Source organism: Enhydra lutris, unplaced genomic scaffold (genome assembly GCF_002288905.1).
Source record: "Enhydra lutris kenyoni isolate GAN:26980312 unplaced genomic scaffold, ASM228890v2 scaffoldscaffold11, whole genome shotgun sequence".
In the NCBI taxonomy this organism is placed as follows: Eukaryota; Metazoa; Chordata; class Mammalia; order Carnivora; family Mustelidae; genus Enhydra; species Enhydra lutris.
In genome coordinates, this window is record NW_019154095.1 from 23,218,223 (window position 1) to 23,237,293 (window position 19,071).

A 19,071-nucleotide genomic window follows, 5' to 3' on the forward strand; every position below is an offset into this window, starting at 1 on the left:
CATCCAGTGAGGGTCTTGCTCCAAGGGAATATTCTGCTGAGAGCCCTGAGCAAGTTTCCGAGGGAGGAAAATAGCCTCAGCCAAAGAAGACAGAGAAGGTGTTTCTTGTCTCAAGACTTTTTGCTTCTGGACAATGGATGCTTCAGAGCAGTATTTTTAAGAATGTTTAAAGTTTAGGAAGAGGTAAACTCTATTACTGAAGAAATATTAACACAGAGGTTTACATAAAAATAAGCATGCTCAAACCAGATATGAATAGACCAAAATCAGTGCAGAAGCAAAGTTTGGCTTTTTGGTGTATTTTATCTATTTCTGTGCATTTGGCAGAGGTTAGGGGGAAAGGTGGGGGAGGAAAAAGGGAGTTCAGGAAAGCAGACTCTTCAGTTTACACAAAATACCATCACCTTTGGTCTCATGTCTTGTTCGATTTACCCTTTCCTCCATTCCTACTTTCACCCCATCCCAACAGGCAACCATTTTCTAATATTTTAATTTGTTGTTGTTGTGCTCTTATAAAATGGATGTCCTTGGTTGGTTTGCGTGTTTCGTTTTTCATAAATAGTGTTGTGTTATATACTTCAAGCTAATTCCTTTTTCACTTAGCATTTTAGCATCAAATATTCACCCATATTTCCATGTGTGTTGCTGGTCCACTCCTGCTTGCTAACTGCTGCATAAAATTCCAAGCCAGGCACACATTTTCTTATCCATTCCTCCTGTAATGGACACCCAGTGTGCCTCCAACACTCTGGAGCCAAACAACATGGCCATGCACATCCTTACTATCCCTTGTGGGATGACATGAGCATTTCTTGGGCATATATATCTGGTTTAAAATGTTTATTATTTATAAGTTGGATCTATCTGCTTCCACTTTTATTAGGATTATTTCCCTTTCCTTGATAGGAATAAAAATGTTACAGCATTTTCCTGAGGATGCTTACTATGTACCTTTAAGACCCAAGTTTGTTTTCATTTTTATTTTTAAAGATTTTTTTCAGAGAGAGGGAGAGCACGCACAAGCAGGGGGAACAGCAGACTGAGGGAGAGGTGGACTTCCTGCTGAACAAGGAGCTTGATGTGGGGGTCGATTCCAGAACCTGGGGATCATGACCTTAGCTGAAGGCAGATGCCCCACTGACTGAGTTGCCTAGGCATCCCTAGACCAAAGTTTTTAACATTACAACTTATCACAGCATAATACCTAAACCACCTACTAAAGCTCACTGTGAATGGCCTCAAACAGACTTTATTTAATGCTTTAGGCCAAACTGTAATCCACAACTTTGAGGAGAACTTTGTCGCCACCCAAATCCAAGCAAATTTTTTTTTTCCCCAATTCACTCCTCTAAGGAACAGGAACAAAAATCACATAGGTCAGTTTATGGGACTTTCTGAATGCTCCTCTCATATTAGAATGTGATCATGTATACTGAAAGGGAAAAAAAAAAACCACAGAAATATATGCTCAGTCTCTAAAATCAGAGGCAGGACAATGTCTTATGTTCTCACTTGAATCCACAGGTAGCTCACTTTCTGCATGAAATAAAAGCCATAATTTTATTTTTGAGTTGCTACCTGTTTTAAACCCATGAATAAATATGATTAAAGGAGTCAGATATCCCCAGATTGAAATATGAATCGTGGACCCAAATGAAGAGGCTTTCATTTTCTGTGTTAATCAAGGGGAACAGTAGCATGTAAAACAGTGAATAATACATGCACATAAATCCATTCCGATGCATACTGATCAGTATTAACACATTCTTTTCAGTATCTTCACATCTATCGCTTCCTTTCTATTTTACCACCACTACTCCTTGCCATTCAGGTTCCCGTCACTTTATCCCAGCCTTGCTTTTAGCTTTCTCTCCTTGCAGACTTCAGGGTTTCCTCCCCTTTCATTCATTTTTCAGACCATCTCCTTGAGCATCATTTTTGCCTGTCAATACCTGTGATTAACAACTTTCCTCCAGGCTTTCCAAGCCCACTAGGATCTGGCCCCAACGCACATATTCAAACTTACTTCCCGTTAGCCCATCAGCATCAACATGAAAATTCAATTTCACTACAGTTCAGCTTCAATAATGACAGTTCTTTTAATAACAAAGTCCACAGCAATAAACACAAGGAAGATGAAAAACCCCATATAGTCCCTTGGCTAGAGTCCTTTTCCTCCCATGCAATGTCCTCCTCACCCTAACCCCACTGCATTCCCCTTATTTAAATCTGACCCTTGGGGGGCGCCTGGTTGGCTCAATGGGTTAAGGCTCTGCCTTCTGCTCAAGTCATGGTCTCAGGATCCTGAGATCGAGCCCCGAGTCGGGCTCTCTGCTCAGCGGGGAGCCTGCTTCCCCCTCTCTCTCTCCCCCTGCCTCTCTGCCTACTTATGATCTCTCTCTTTCTCTCTCTGTGTCAAATAAATAAATAAATAAAATATTTAAATCTGACCCTTGAGCGCTGTGAAGTGTGTAAACCTGGCGATTCACAGACCTGTACCCCTGGGGATAAAAATATATTATATGTTTATAAAAAATAAAATTAAAAAAAAAATCTGACCCTTGGGATCAGCTCATCTCCATGGAAAACTCACCCACTTTCCAAAACACAATCCTTCACTCTTTCACATTGACCTCCTAGTGGTTTGCAGTTTTATTTCCTTTAGCTTATTTCCTTTAGTTCATGACAGTTTTCATTGTTTAGTTTTGCTATAAGACACACGGCCCTGAAATCCAAAGCCTACCATCTTTGATCCTTAAAAGTTTGTCTGTTAAGTAACGTGTCAATGGATAGTTAGTGAAAGTCTTGGGGTATATATTGCAAACTTTTAGAACTTTCTCATTTCCTGATGCCTCAGCATCCCTCACTCCCAGGCACAAGGGGTCCCAGTGTGATAAGGCTGGCCTCTGCCACAAGCCCCACTCCTTCCTTCCCTGATTATAACCTAGTGCATTCAAGCATACCAATAACATTCCACGCTACAACCTCTCACAGGTCCTCACTGGCCTTCAGCTTTCCACCTGCTCAGGTGAGCACGCTCTCATTGTGCTCCACCCACATGGCCCTTTGGGTGGTGTGCGGGTGCCTCTCTCTTCTAAGACAGGTGAGTACAATAAATCTCTTTTGCTTTCATACACCTGTCTGCCTCTCCATGGTTATTCCATGTCCACACTTAACTGATCATTAAAACACTTCATTTTTAAGTAACATAATTATTCCTCACAACACAGGGTAAAGTGTATTATACATTTCATTTGTCTACACATGTTGATGTTGACAATGTACTTGCCAATTTGGACTTCTATATGCACATTATAGAATACGATCCTCCTCTCATCAGCATCATTGCATGGCATATAATGGGTTATATGCTTAACTGTTTTTTTTTAAGTTTTTTATTTATTTATATGACAGAGAGATAGAGAGCACAAGTAGGCAGACCAGCAGGCAGAGAGAGAGAGAGAGAAGCAGGCTCTCTGCTGAGCAAAGGGCCCAAGGCAGGGCTCGATCACAGGACCCTGGGATCATGACCTGAGTTGAAGGCAGTCGCCTAACCAACTGAGCCACCCAGGTGCCCCATATGCTTAACTGTTAAGAAGTTAATGTTACTCTCAATAAATTTGCTTCTAGAAAAAAATAATATACTCATTAAAATTGTATTAGATAATTGCTTCCATATATGCATGTGAGTGGAAAAAAATGTTGCATGCCACAAGAATGCTGTATTTAGAGAATGACATTTTCCTAATATTTTTTATTCTTCCAATGTATTTTTTTTAAAAAGAGAGAGACAGTATACAGGGAGGGGCCGAGGAAGAGGAGAGAGAAAAAATCTTAAAGAGGCTCTACACCCAGTGCAGAGCCCAAAGCAAGGCTTGATCTTATGACCCTGAGATTATGACCCGAGCTGAAATCTGACTGAGCCACCCAGGTGCCCCTCCCCCAACACATTTATTAAAGAAAGCATTCACCTACAATACAAGGCATATGTGTACTTTTTGACACTTAAAGTGTTATGTACTGTATCTCAAAGGCTATTTGAAGAACACCAAAATAATAACAATCCTCATAATAAAGCTGGAGGTAGGAAATGTCCCCATTTTATGGATAACAAAGCTGAGGCGCAACCTCCTCAAAATCTCACAACTGAGTTAGAATTCAAAGCCAAAGAGTCTGGCTTCAAAGCCTCTATGGCTTCAAACCCTCAAAAAATGTAAGAAATGCATGTTTCTGACTATCCATGCCACGGGTTTTTTAAAGTTTTAGGACTCAGGAAATTTTACTGGGTTTTCCACGAATGAAAAGTGTTTTGAGGGCTTATTTGGGAACATGGCCCTCTTCAAAGAGTTGAAGAATTCTCTTAATTTCCCTCAACATGAGATAATTAATGCATCAAAGATAAACCAATTTCAGGTTGCATGATTAAATAAACTCCATCAAAAATTCCTGAGCCTTGTTTGCATTCGTATCATACCTGGCGTATTTATTGAGCATCTGTGACATAATTTTACCCGAGAGGACAGATTTTACCTGACGGTACCAACTAGAGATATCCTAAGAGAAATTAGCATTAAAACCAAGGGAAGCTCAATACTTTTATCACAAATATAGCAAAAAATAATTATTTAAAGCCACTTCCGTCCAACTACAAACACATGTTTAACTAAACCTGTCTTTGGATCTGAACAGAATATGTAAAACAGGCAGAGATGGCCATTTGCAGTTTCTCTCCATGCTCTTGACTGGTTTGCCCAGCACACTGGCTCCACCGCATCCAAATCTTCCAGTTAACAGAACTCCAGTTTCGCGGAGGTGGCAACACACTCAGGAAATGCACGCAGCTCCGGAGAGGCTTATCCAGGCTTATCCCACAGTTCTTTCCACCCCTCCCCAGATCCCTGTCAGAGAAGGGTTTGGCTGTACCTAGCTTTCAGCAGTGAGGTATAAAGTGAAGTCTGCCAGTCCCATCTGGGACAGAATTTCTTCCCTGGGTAGAAAGAAATATGCCCGAGCACCTGGGTGGCTCAGGTCGTGATCCCAGGGTTCTGGGATTGAGCCCAGCATCAGGCTCTCTGGTCAGCAAGGAACCTCCTTCCTCCCCGGCCCCCGGCCTGCCTCTCTGCCTACTTGTGATCTCAAACAAATAAAAAAAAAAAAAAAAAAAAAAAAAAGAAAGAAAGAAAGAAAGAAAGAAAGAAAGAAAGAAAGAAAGAAAGAAAGAAAGAAAAGAAATGAAATATACAGAGCCCCCATACCACTGAGCATTACATCATCCCTGGAACTGTCGATCTCTGCTCTTCTTTTCATGTGAAATTCTAAGTCTCTGTTACCAACGCTGTATTTAGTATGAGATGTTAGCACTCACAGCTGAAAATACCCTAATTTGTGTACCTTAGTTGACTGGACTCCAATTCTCAAGGCCATTATCATAAGTATGCACTTGCAAAAGTATCCTAACATTTACATTAGCACAATTTCTCCTGAAAGATACCGGATTCTTTTTTTATATGTAGATTACATTGATTTAAATGAAAATATAACACGACATAAAAGATATGACAGAAAATTTTTGATATCTAAATTGTAGTGATAACCACCATCAGTAATTAGAATGGATTACATTGTTCCTGATAGCAAGATATCTAGCCAACGTCCTGATTCTGTACATTTGGGTTGCACAAGTATTCAGAAATAAGGTTATATTTTTTGTCAAGCACTCCACAAATCCCTCTGAGCCCACAGTTTTCCTTCTCTGAATTCTAGAGCATACTTACCACCTGCAGATACTGAGGAAACTGACAAATAGCTTCTGACAAATAGGCAACTATATTCTATAGCAACATGACACTGAGAAACATATACTGTGCCAATGGCATTCTATATGGGAGAAAATATACTAAATTTTCACATTGCAGGTCAAGTTTATATACTTCATGATATCACATTTGGGGGAAAGCTTTCCTCTTCCTTTTTCTTTTATAAAACTCCTGTAACAACTTCAATCACAAATCCAAGGGGAAACCAAATGATATGCAGTGACAGTCTTAAATTAGAAAATTGTTCCCTGGCTGGACCTCTTACTGAGTTTGCTGGGACACTGTACTTCAATTTGAAGAGACACCAATGATCAGAGAAGACGTGCAGGATACTGAAATGGGTCCGTGTTTTAGAAACAAGAAGGAGAAGGAGAAGCAAGGTCATTCAAACATGAAAGAATATGGTTAGAATATATATCAGCAAAAAAGATTTTAAAAAGAACCTACTGTATATTAGAATAGTAAGATCTAAACATATTTAGATTCCAAGAAGATTAAAGTATTTCCTAAAATCCATAAAGTGTAAAGAAAGATTGGTTCTTGAAGGAGAAAACCGTACTGGAATGAACAGATTCATTCTATTATAAGGCAGTGACCAGGCAGGAATGAGCAGAGATTCTAAACAGAGCTTGACTAGAGCAAACGTTTTACTGCTCTAAATCTACCCTATATCACTTCAGTATACAACTTCAAAGATCCAAAATAACAATTCTCCAACAGAGACTTAATAGGAGCTGAAACACTAAGATTGAGCCCTTAGGCTTATACATTTATGTTACTGTCACGATAAGCCCCTCACACAGATACAATAACATTAAACATTCATTAAAATCTTTCTATCAACTGCCCACTTCTTCAAAGGGGATTTCATTTTTATCTTGAACAGATGGCAAGCCTATCACAGAGTGTTCTTTATGACCAGAGCATAAACACTGATTAAATCATTCTGAAACCAATTAAAAACCCAACATTTACTTTAGTAAAACATATCCACAATAAGAGTGAACATGAGCAAATATAGTCAATGTACTGCCTCCGGCCCCATCTCCTGAGAAAAATTTGACTAAAGACAATGGGTTATAGAAGAAATAATCTACCCTCAGGTGACATGTCCCATTTCTTCCAGGGCTTTCAGTTAAAAGGACACTTGGGCGCACCTGGGCGTCTCAGTCGGTTAAGTCTCCTACTCTTCGTTTTGGCTCAGGTCATGATCTCAGGGTCCTGAGTTCAAGCCCCAGGTGAGGCTCATGCTTAGCAGGGAGTCTGCTTCTCTCTCTCAAATTATATATATATATATATATATATATATACACACTATTTTTTTTAAGGGAACTTGGCCAGAGATACTAGAATTCCTTTATCAAATATGTTTTGGAGTCCCCCATTGATGTGGCCATCAGATAAACTCACACACACACACACACACAGAGCCCCAAAATTAAAATCTTTAATTTTGAAATCTTTTTTAAAATCCTGTTTCCCATCACAGGAAAAAAAATAAATAAATTGAGCAGATCTTACTGTAGCACAAATCTGGGCTCAACTTACCCTGTAGCTACTCAAAGCCAAAATCTTGAAAACTTCAAAGTATCAGGCACTATCATGACCACCTTACATTATTTCATTTAGTCTTTATAACAATTTAAATGGTCCTCATTATTTTTCCTTAAAAACTTTTTAAAAATTTAATAATCATTGACATTTTTGTGATTTTTATAATTTAAAAACTCTGTGTTCTCACACAGACCTTTTAAAAATACAGCATGTTTGAGTTACAAATGACTAACAAGATCCTGCATTTTATTACTGCATAGCTATAAAGTAGGCCAGTGGTCAGTAAAAAGGTATATTCAAATCAAAGGTGGTTTTCATTTTAATAAAGGCAAAAATTTTCATGGGAATCTATGTGTAATATTTTAAAATTGCTGCTATAAAAGTATTCAGTATGTGAATAAATCAATCCCCTGCTCATGACTGATAGTGGGAAGTATGAAAGGCTGGGACATATACCCTATAATTTAGGAATTGGTGTTGCCACCATTACTTTCAATTGTACACTCATTGGTTCTTCCGTGGATCCAGAAGTAACTCTCTTCACCCCAGCTAGTACCTCAGCTGACTCTAATAATCCAGTAATCCATCCCAGAGGCTGAGACGGTGCCAGAGTCCACCAGCCAAACTTCGTGATTAATCAGCTTAAAGGCATTGAAAGAGTCTTTCAAACCAGTGTGGTAGTAGATCCCCTTGTGGTAGTGGAAGAAGTCATTGTAGACTTCAAAAGCAACTGCCACAGGCCCATGAGGGACAAGCTCAAGCTTCCTCATGGCTTCATTACACCCCCAGAGAAGACTCCCACATAGTGGTACACAGAGGAGTAGTAACAGAAGCAGTCTTCCTTCAGTTTGCATGGAGAATCGGTGCCTATGTAGGGAAAGCACACCTCTTCCACCTGCCCAAAATCTTGTTATTTTCCTGCAAACAAAGTGTGGGAAGTCACCTTCACAGCCTTGAGCGTACTGGCTCTAAGAGACAACCTTCTGAAGACTCAAGAGTGGGGTCTGAGTATTGTTGGTTAATATACGGTTTCTTGCTTCCAGCATATCCCTAGAAGCAAATACATAGCAACTTCCACAAAATGGTTGGTTTTGAACAGAAGTAACAAAATTGGGACCATGAACATTTCTCCAGTCCCTAGATGCCGGCAAATGTAAAATCATTTCATGTATGTCAGCAGTCAGTGGTGCAGGTCTGGGCCTTAGGATTCTCTGGCTATGGCCACCACCTCTCCTAATCATCTCTGTCAGGTTAAGAGTCTCATAATCCACATATGTGGTTGTAGTCCAAAACTTCTGAATGGCACTGATCACTTTCACAAAGTCATGGCTGTATTTCTAGAGCATATTAAAATAGTTTTCCTGGAGACTTTGCAGGTGTGCAGTGCTCACGTTCACATTCTGAGAGTTCACCTCAGTTTCAGGGAAACATGTCCAGTTCCTGCCCAGCACATCATGCACCCATCCAGCCATGGTTGTGTGGCAGTAACTGGCTACCTTGCCATCTGTCCTCTTCTTTACACTTAGAAAAGGCAAATGACTTATAGTCATTCAGCACAATCTCAAAGCCTTGACTGTAAATGATGTTGAAATGGTCAGTATTGCCAAAATCATCATATGCTATATCCAGCTTCTCAAGGTGCACAACTATATTTTTTTCTGGTGGTCCCATAACTGAGCAGTTGACGCCATGTTGGGAAACAAGGTGGCCCACCTGGAAGACCCAGGGACCCAGCAGCTCAGAGAAGGTGCATTTGGCAGGTGTGGCAGCGTGTGGTGCCCACAAAGGAGAGGAGCAGCAGGAAGGCAGTGAGTAGCCCCAGGGCAGGACTCTGGTGCAGCCCCAGTGGGGAGGAGAAAGAGCCATTGCCAGAGAGTAGAGGGGAGAGAGCCTAAATGGTACTAATTATCATATCATGCTAAGATCAAGAAACTATGTTTTCATGAGCTTAAGCAACTTGCCCAAGATCACATCGTTAGTATGTAGAAGAGCCAGGCTTTGTACTCACAACTTTTCATTTCAGAAGACATGCTTGAAAGTACGACGCTCTATTTCCTCTCAAAGAGAGTAAGTTTTTCTAAGCCCCTTTAGAAAAAGAAAATTAAAACAGGAAGCTCTTTCAATCTCAGTATTACTAAAACAAATTATTTTCATGCAATGCATACAAACAACTGAAATCCTAGCCACAAATCATTCTCATTTCTTCATTAAAGCATAATGAGAAAGTCTTTCTAATTCAAATTACTATATACACTTAAAAGAAATAAAATGACTTTATAAATATTCTATAATTCAAATTAGTTAAAAAGGATGGGTTTTAAATATTGATATTATAGGGGTTTTGTAGATACTACAAAATATAAATTTGAAATAGTACAAATGTTATATTAAAATGTAAATGAGAATCCAGTATATCTGAAATTCATAACTAGAAGAGAATGTATTACTGATACATGACATGACCTAACCATACATGATTCTAGGTGCCTGACAAAGCATTTGCAGGCATGACCACTACTGGGATTTAGGACTTTCATTATTAAAACTGGAAAGCCCATACAAACTGGCATAAGATAGTCCCCCTAAATCTGGAAAATTGTGAGGTAGCAAGGAAAGCCATGGTCCAAGAAAGATACAAATGTCTGGAACAATATCCTCATAATGTGATTTAATGTTGGAAAAATGCATGTCAAATTGTATACTTTCTTGTGAACTGAGGCAACTGCATTTTTTTCTGCTTCATCAGGCCTCATATTTTTCCTAGAGATGGAGAATAACTAAAAAACATCTATCTAGTTCTAGACCCTTCTCTTAGAGTGGTATTAAAAAAAAAAAAAGTCCGAATAATCAAATATGACAAAATTCCTGTACTCAGCTTTGCTTGATCTGAGAGATTAAGCATCACCCAGAGTTATCATCGTTATATGCATCTGTAACTGGCACACCCAATATTTACTACTTTAGCACATATTTAATGAATATTCTGATTAGGGGGTTGATAACTACAAATTCATGAAATTTATGATATTTTTCTGAAATTGTCTCACTATGGTGCATCTGAGGAAATGTCCTACCATGCAGAGCCAAAAAAGCTATGTTCATATTTTATAACTGATATATACTGGATGGTCACAAAGACATTTCAATTAAGTTAAGGTTGAATTTAACAGATTTAACTATTTCATGGCTATGGCAAGTGAAACTAAGTTTGGGCCCAGGTTTCTCATGAATTTGTTCCAGTGACAGAAAGCTAAACTGGGCAAATGAAAATGTCTTATCAGACAAAGGGCTAGTATCCAAAATCTATTAAAAAAAAAAAAACTTATCAAACTCAATACTCAAAGGATAAATAATCCAATCAAGAAATGGGCATTAGACATGAACACACATTTCTCCAAAGAAGACATACAAACAGCCAAGAGACATATGAAAAAAGCTCAACATCACTCAGCATCAGGGAAATACAAATCAAAGCTACAATGAGATACCACCTCACGCCAGTCAGAATGGCTAAAATTAACAAGTAAGGAAATGACAGATGCTGGAGAGAATGTGGAAAAAGGGGAACCCTCCTACACTGTTGGTGGGAATGCAACCTGGTTCAGCCACTCTGGAAAACAGTATGGAGGTTCCTCAAAAAGTTGAAAATAGAGCTACCCTATGACCCAGCAATCGCACTACTGGGTATTTACCCTAAAGATACAGATGTAGTGATCTGAAGGGGCACATGCACCCCAATGTTTATAGTAGCAATGTCCACAATAGCCAAACTATGGAAAGAGACCAGATGTTCATTGACAGATGAATGGATAAAGAAGATGTGAAGGTGCTTCGTTAGTGCAGTAGGTAGCTCTCAGTTTCATAATCATAAAGAAGATATGGTATATATGTACAAAGGAATACTACGCAGCCATCAAAAACAATGAAATCTAGCCATTTGCAATGACATGGATAGAACTAGAGAGTATTATGCTAAGCGGAATAAGTTAATCAGAGAAAGACAATTATCATATGATCTCACTTACATGTGGAATTCAAGAAACAAAACAGAAGATCATAGAGGAAGAGAAAAAACAATAAAACAAGATGAAATAAGAGTAGGAGGCAAACCATAAAAGCCTCTTAATCCTAGGAAAAAAACTGAGGGTTGTGGGGGGAAGAGGTTGGAGATGGGGTAACTGAGTGATGGACATTAAGGAGGGCACATGATGTAATTAGTATTGGGTATTATATAAGACTGATGAATCACAGACCTTTACCTCTGAAACTAATTATACATTATATATTAATTGAATTTAAATTCTAAAAATTCAAATAAATAAATAAATGGACAGTAAAAAATAAAATATAAGTAAACTGGGCAAATTCATTTAATTTAAATACTACTGAGTCATTATCAAGTTGATCACAACTAAAAGAAAAATCATTAAAAATGCAAAAGGAAGTTGCATTTTAAAGTATGTCAAGGGTCTTAGCAAAATAATATTAAATCAGAGACATCAGGCCCCAAATAATACATACATAATACCTTTCTAGAAAGTTAAAAACAGGATTTAAAAAAAAACATGCTTGGGGGGAGGACCAAGATGGTGGAGAAATAGGAGATCAAAATTTCATCTGTCCCAGGAATTCAGCTACATAGTTATCAAATCATTCTGAGCCCTTACAAACTCAACAGGAGATCTAAGAAAAGAATAGCAACAATTCTATGAACAGAAAAGTGACCACCTTCTGGAAGGTAGGATATGCAGAGAAGTGAATCTGAGGCAATATATGGGAAGATAGATGGTAGGGGGAGGGAGCCTCCATCAGCCAGCTCCCGGCAAATGATAGAGTAGAGAAACACAAAATCAGAAATTTTAGAAGTCTGCTACACTGAGAGGCATCACTCCATGGCTAAGCGGTGCGGGGGAAGGAGTGGAACACTTGCAGGGACTGTGTGGTCTCAAGACCCTTGGGGTAACAGGAAGACCTGGGGGGACCTGAGTGCGGCAGAGCTCCCAACTATCAGAGTGGGGAAACCAGCTGCAAATACAGAGCCGGGTGGTGAGCTCTCAGCTCGGGGTTACCATAAGCCGTGATCTGAGGCACAGTTGGGCCACTACATCTTGCGCACAGACCCAAAAAGCAGCAAATCCAGGAGACTCACCTTCCTCCCCTGGAAGAAACAGTGCAGGATCGAGCAGCAGGAATCTGCTGGGTTTGGAGACTCTAAACAGGGCCAAGCACCAGAGATAGAAACACTCGGTCACAGGCCTGGTGAGCTCAGAGCACAGCCGGAGACCAGGGAGACGGGAGTAATTGACCGCTTTTCTCCGAGAGCGCACTGAGTGGAGCCCTGCACTCCCGGCTCCCCCAGGCTGGAGATTGGGAGGCTGCCATTTTCATTCCCGTCCTCCAGAACTCTACGGAAAGCGTTCAGGGAACAAAAGCTCCTGAGAGCGAACCCGAGCAGATTACTTAGCAGATTGCTTAGCCTGGCCGCTGGCAAGGGTGGTGGAATTCCGCCTCAGGCAAAGACCTTTGAGAATCACTGCAACAGGCCCCTCCCCAAGAAGAACAGCAAGAATATCCCCAAAGACCGAGTTTACTCATCAATGAGAACTGAACTCCAGTGATAGGGGAATACAGAACACAGAATTTATGGCTTTTTCCCCATGATTCTTCAGTCGTTCAAAGTTTACTTTTTAAATTTTCTTTATTTTTTTCTTTTTCCATTTTTTAATTTTTCTTCTTTCCTATTTTATCCAACATCTTATTCATTTTTTAAAATCTTTTCTAATTTTCATTTTTACAGTTATATTCTATCCCTCCATTGCATTTAACCTTATTTTTTGTATTCATATAAGTGTTTCTTACTTTAAAATTTTGGGATACAGTTTCACCTAACTGACAAAAATATATCCTAAATCTATTGTATGGCTTTGTTCAAGTCTTCTACCTGATCACATTTTCTCCTTTTTTTTTTACTTTCTTTCAACCAACTTCTCATTTACCAATTCCTTTTTTAAAATCTTTTTAAATTTATATCTTTACAGTCATCTTCCATCCCTTCCATTTATTTACCCTTATTTTTGTGTGTGTATATATATGTTTTTCTTTCTTTAAAATTTTGGGAGGCAGTTTCCTCTAACAGACCAAAATATACCCAAAACTTAGTGTGTGGCTCTGTTCTATTCACCAGCCTGATTATATTTTTTTTTCTTTTGCTCTTTTTCTTTTTTTTTCCCCCCCTTTCTTCTCCTCCACTTTGGGTCTCTTCTGATTTATTTAGTGCATATTTTTCTAGGGTCATTGTTAACCTTTAAGCATTTTATCCCCTCATTGATCTATGCTTCTCTGGACAAAAATGACAAAAGGAAAAACTCACCTCAAAAACAAAATAAAACAAAACAAAAACAAAAATAAGAGGCAGTACCAACAGCCAGGGACCTAATCAATACAGACATTAGTAGGTTGTTGGAGCTAGAGTTCAGAATAACAATTTTAAAGATACTAGCTGGGCTTGAAAAAAGCATAGAAGATATTTGAGAATCCCTTTCTGGAGAAATAAAAGAATTAAAATCTAACTAAGTCAAAACCAAAAAGTCTATTAATGAGGCACAATCAAAAATAAAGGCTCTAACTGCCAGGGTAAATGAGGCAGAAGAGAGAATTAGTGATATAGAATACCAAATAATGAAAAATAAAGAAGTTGAGAAAAAGAGAGATAAACAACTACTGGACCAGACCAGAAAGGAACAGAGATAATATACAGTAATAGTCACCTTACAGGCAATACAAAGGCACTAAATTCATACCTTTCAATAGCTACTCTGAAAATAGATGGGCTAAATGACCCAAACAAAAGACACAGGGTATCAGAACGGGTTAAAAAAATAAATAAACAAAACCCGGGAGAGGGTGGGGGGCTTATGGACATTGAGGAAGGTATGTGCTATAGTGAGTGCTATGAAGTGTGTAAACCTGGGCATTCACAGACCTGTACTCCTGAAGCTAATAATACATTATATGTTAATTAAAAATAAATAAATAAATAAACAAGACCCAATGATGTGCTATCTGCAAGAGACTCATTTTGGACTCAAAGATTCCTCCAGATTTAAAGTGACGGTGTGGAAAACCAATTACCATACTAATGGATGTCAAAAGAAAGCTGGACTGGCAATCCTTTTATCAGATAAATTAGATATTAAACCAAAGACTATAAAAAGAGATTAGGAAGGACCTGTATCATACTTAAAGGGTCTGTCCAACAAGAAGATCTAACAAATTTAAATATTTATGCCCCTAACATGGGAGCAGCCAATTATATAAACCAATTAATAACAAAATCAAAGAAACATAATGACAATAATACAATAATAGTAGGGGACGTTAACTTGCCTTCACTACAATAGACAGATCATATAAGCAAAAGATCAACAAGGAAATAAAGACTTTAAATGACACACTGGACCAGATGGACATCAAAGATATATTCAGAACACTCCATCCCAAAGCAACAGAGTACACACTCTTCTCTAGTGCACATGGAAAGTTCTCCAGAATTAGATCACATCCTGAGTCACAAATCAGGTCTGAACCGGTACCAAAAGATTGAGATCATTCCCTGCATAACTTCAGACCACAATGCTTTGAAACTAGAACCCAACCACAAGAGGAAAGTTGGAAAGAACTTAAATACATGGAGGCTAAAGAGCATCCTACTAAAGAATGAATAAATCCACCAGGAAATTAAGGGAGAATTTTTAAAAATTTGTGGAAACAAATGAAAATGAAAACACAACTGTTCAACATCTTTGGGATAGAGCAAACCCTACACCTAAGGGAGCTGAAGAAAGAACAGCAAAGAAAGCCTAAACCCAGCAGGAGAAGAGAAATAATAAAGATCAGAGCAGAAATCAATAAAATAGAAACCATAAGAAAAGTAGAACAGATTCAACAGAACTAGGAGCTGGTTCTTTGAAAGAATTAATAAGATTGATAAACCTTTGGCCAGACTTATCAAAAAGAAAAGAGAAAGGACCCAAATTAATAATCATGAATGAAAGAGGAGAGATCATAACCAACACAAAAGAAATACAAACAATTATAAGATCATATTATGGCAACTATATGCAAACAAATCTGGAAGAAATGGATACATTCCTAGAGACATATAAACTATCAAAACTGAACCAGGAAGAAATAGAAAACCTGAACAGACCCATAACCAGTAAGGAAATTGAAGCAGTCATCAAAAATCTCCCAACAAACAAGAGCCCAGGGCCAGATGGTTTCCTAGGGAAATTTTACCAAACATTTAAAGAATAATTATTACTTGTTTTCCTGAAACTGTTCCAAAAAATATAAATGGACGGAAAACTTCCAAGCTCATTTTACGAGGCCAGCATTACCTTGATCCCAAAACCAGACAAAGAGCCCATCAAAAGGAAAATTACAGACCAATATCCCCATTGAACATGAATGCAAAAATTCTCACCAAAATACTAGCCAATAGGATCTAACAGTACATTAAAAGGATTATACACCATGACCAAATGGAATTTATTACTGAGCTGCAAGGTTGGTTCAACATCTGCAAATCAATGTGATACCATACCTTAATAAAAGAAAGAAGAACTATATGACACACTCAATAGATGCAGAAAAAGCATTTGACAAATTACAGTATCCCTTTTTTGATCAAAACCCTTCAAAGTGTAGTGATAGAGGGTACATACCTCAATATCATCAAAGCCATCTATGAAAAACCCACTGAATATCATTCTCAATGGGGGAAAACTGAGAGATTCTCCCCAAAGGTCAGGAACACAGTAGGGCTGTCCACTATCACCACTGCTATTCAATATAGTCCTAGAAGTCCTAGCCTCAGCAATCAGACAACAAAAAGAAATAAAAGGCACCTGAGTGAGCAAGGAAGTCAAACTCTCACTATTTATAGATGATATGATACTTTATGTGGAAAACCCAAAAGACTCCACTCCAAAACTGCAAACACATACAGGAATTCAGTAAAGTGTTAGGATATAAAAATCAATGCACAGAAGTCAGTTGCATTTCTATACACCAACAACAAGACAGAAGAAAGAGAAATTAAGGAGTCAATCCCATTTACAATTTCACCCAAAATTATGAGATACATGGGAATAAATCTAACCAAAGAGATGAAGAATCTCTACTCAGAAAACTATAGAATACTTATGAAAGAAATTGAGGAAGACACAAAGAAATGGAAAAACGTTCCATGCTCATGGATTGGAAGAACTTATATTGTGAAAATATCTATGCTACCTAAAGCAATCTACACATTTAATGCAATCCCTTCAAAATACCATCAACTTTTTTTTCACAGAACTAGAACAAATAATCCTAAAACTTGTATGGAAATAAAAAAGACCCCAAAAAGCCAGAGGAATGCTGAAAAAGAAAACCAAAGCTGGTGGCATTACTATTCCACACTTCAAGCTCTTATTACAAAGCTGCAATCATCAAGACAGTATAGTACTCACACAAAAATAGACACAGAGATCAATGGAACATAATAGAAAACTCAGAAATAGACTCTCAATTCTATGGTCAAGTAATCTTCGACAAAGCAGGAAAGAATGTCCAATTGGAAAAAAGACAGTCTCTTCAAAAAATAGTGTTGGGAAAATTGGACAGCCACATGCAAAAAAATGAAATTGGATCATTTCCTTACACACAAAAATAGACTCCAAATAGATGAAAGAACTCAATGTGAGGAAGGAATCCATCAAAATCCTTGAGGAGAACACAGGCAGCAATCTCTTAAACCTCAGCCACAACAACTTCTTCCTAGAAACTTCACCAAAGGCAAGAGAAGCAAGGGCAAAAATGAGCTATTGGGACTTCATCAAGATAAAAAGCTTTTGCACAGCAAAGGAAACAGTCAACAAAACCAAAAGACAATCAACAGAATGGGAGATGATATTTGCAAATGACATAGCAGATAAAAGGCTAGTATCCAAAAATCTATAAAGAATTTAACAAACTCAATACCCAAAGAACAAATAATCCAATCAAGAAATGGGCAGAGGACATGAACAGACATTTCTCCAAAGAAGACATCCAAATGGTGAATAGACACATGAAAAAGTGTTCCACATCGCTCAGCATCAGGGAAATACAAATCAAAACCACAGTGAGATACCACCTCACACCAGTCAGAATGACTGAAATTAACCAGTCAGGAAACAACAGATTTTGGCGATGATGCAGAGAAAGGGGAACGCTCCTACACTGTTGGTGGGAATGCAAGCTGGTGCAGCCACTCTGGAAAAGAGTATGGAGGTTCCTTAAAAAGTTGAAAACAGAGCTATCCTATGACCCAGCAATTGCACTACTGGGTATTTACCCTAAAGATACAAATGTAGTGATATGAAGGGGCACCTGCACCCCAGTGTTTATAGCAGCAATATTCAGAATAGCCGAACTTTGGAAAGAACCCAGATGTCCATTGACAGATGAATGGATAAAGATGTGGTATGTATTTATAATAGAATACTACTCAGCCATCAAAGGCAGTGAAATCTTGCCATTTGCAAGGATATGGATGGAACTAGAGGCTAAGTGAAATAAGTCAGAGAAAGACATTCATCATATGATCTCACTGATACATGAAATTTAAGAAACAAGGCAGAGGATCATAGTAGAAGAGAGGAAAAAATAAAACAAGATGAAATCAGAAAGGGAGACAAACCATAAGAGCCTCTTAATCATAGTGAATAAGCTGGGCATTGCTGGAGGGGAGGGGGTTGGAGGAATAGGGTAATGGTATTGGACATTAAGGAGGGCTTGTTATGTAATGAGCACTGGGTATTATATAAGACTGATGAATCACTGACCTCTACCTCAGAGACTAGTAATACATTACATGTTAATTTAAAAAATGTTTTTTAAGAGATATGTATAAGTGCAATAAAACCATATATAAAAGGAAATAAAGAAATGCTTAACAGAGAAATCAATTGGGAAGAAGTAGGGGTACTAGGTGGGTGGGGAAGACCACCTGTTTTGTTTAGGTTTGCTGTTCATAATGCTTATTACAGAAAGATAAATAAATACATAAATGAATGAAAGCAAGCGATGCCTAAAAATATGAAGAGAATGTTTCATAATGAGGATTACAATTTTCCCAATTCTGACCACTTAAAGTTTCTTAATATATAATCTCACCATACTATTTAAATCCTCACTATTGGGAGTCAGGGAGACCAGGTAGAAGATACAGGTCAGTGTTCCTGTCTCCGGTGTCTCCTTCTCCATTTCAACCCACATATCCCTGATACCTTCTCTCAGGACTTCAAAGGCGTCATACTGTCCAAATATTGAAGACCAGGTCAAGTACAGCCGTGATGCAGATGAGATCTTTCTCCTTTCTCCTGTCAATGCTTCCTTCACTGAACACTATACCTGTTCATGCTAGTCCTCCCTCCTCTGTTTCCCTCTCATTCAGGGTCTTCCTGTCTCTAACCAAGTGCTACATACCCCATAGGGCCTAGGTAAAGGCTACCACGTCCATAAATTACCTGGTCTGAGATCTGTTTCCACTCTGTGCCCCAGAGCACAGCATATGTATCTTTATGATTGAATTTATCTATAGCATTTGATTTTATATTGCTAATTTAGAAAGCTTTTAGTGACTATTTACTTCTACCAATGAGGCAATAAACAC

General features: G+C 38.4%; 1 pseudogene; it reads right to left on the reverse strand.

Moving 5' to 3' along the window:
• Positions 1-7,827: 7,827 nt before the first annotated feature.
• Positions 7,828-18,662, reverse strand: LOC111144467 (annotated as a pseudogene).
• Between the last annotated feature and the right edge of the window lie 409 nt (positions 18,663-19,071).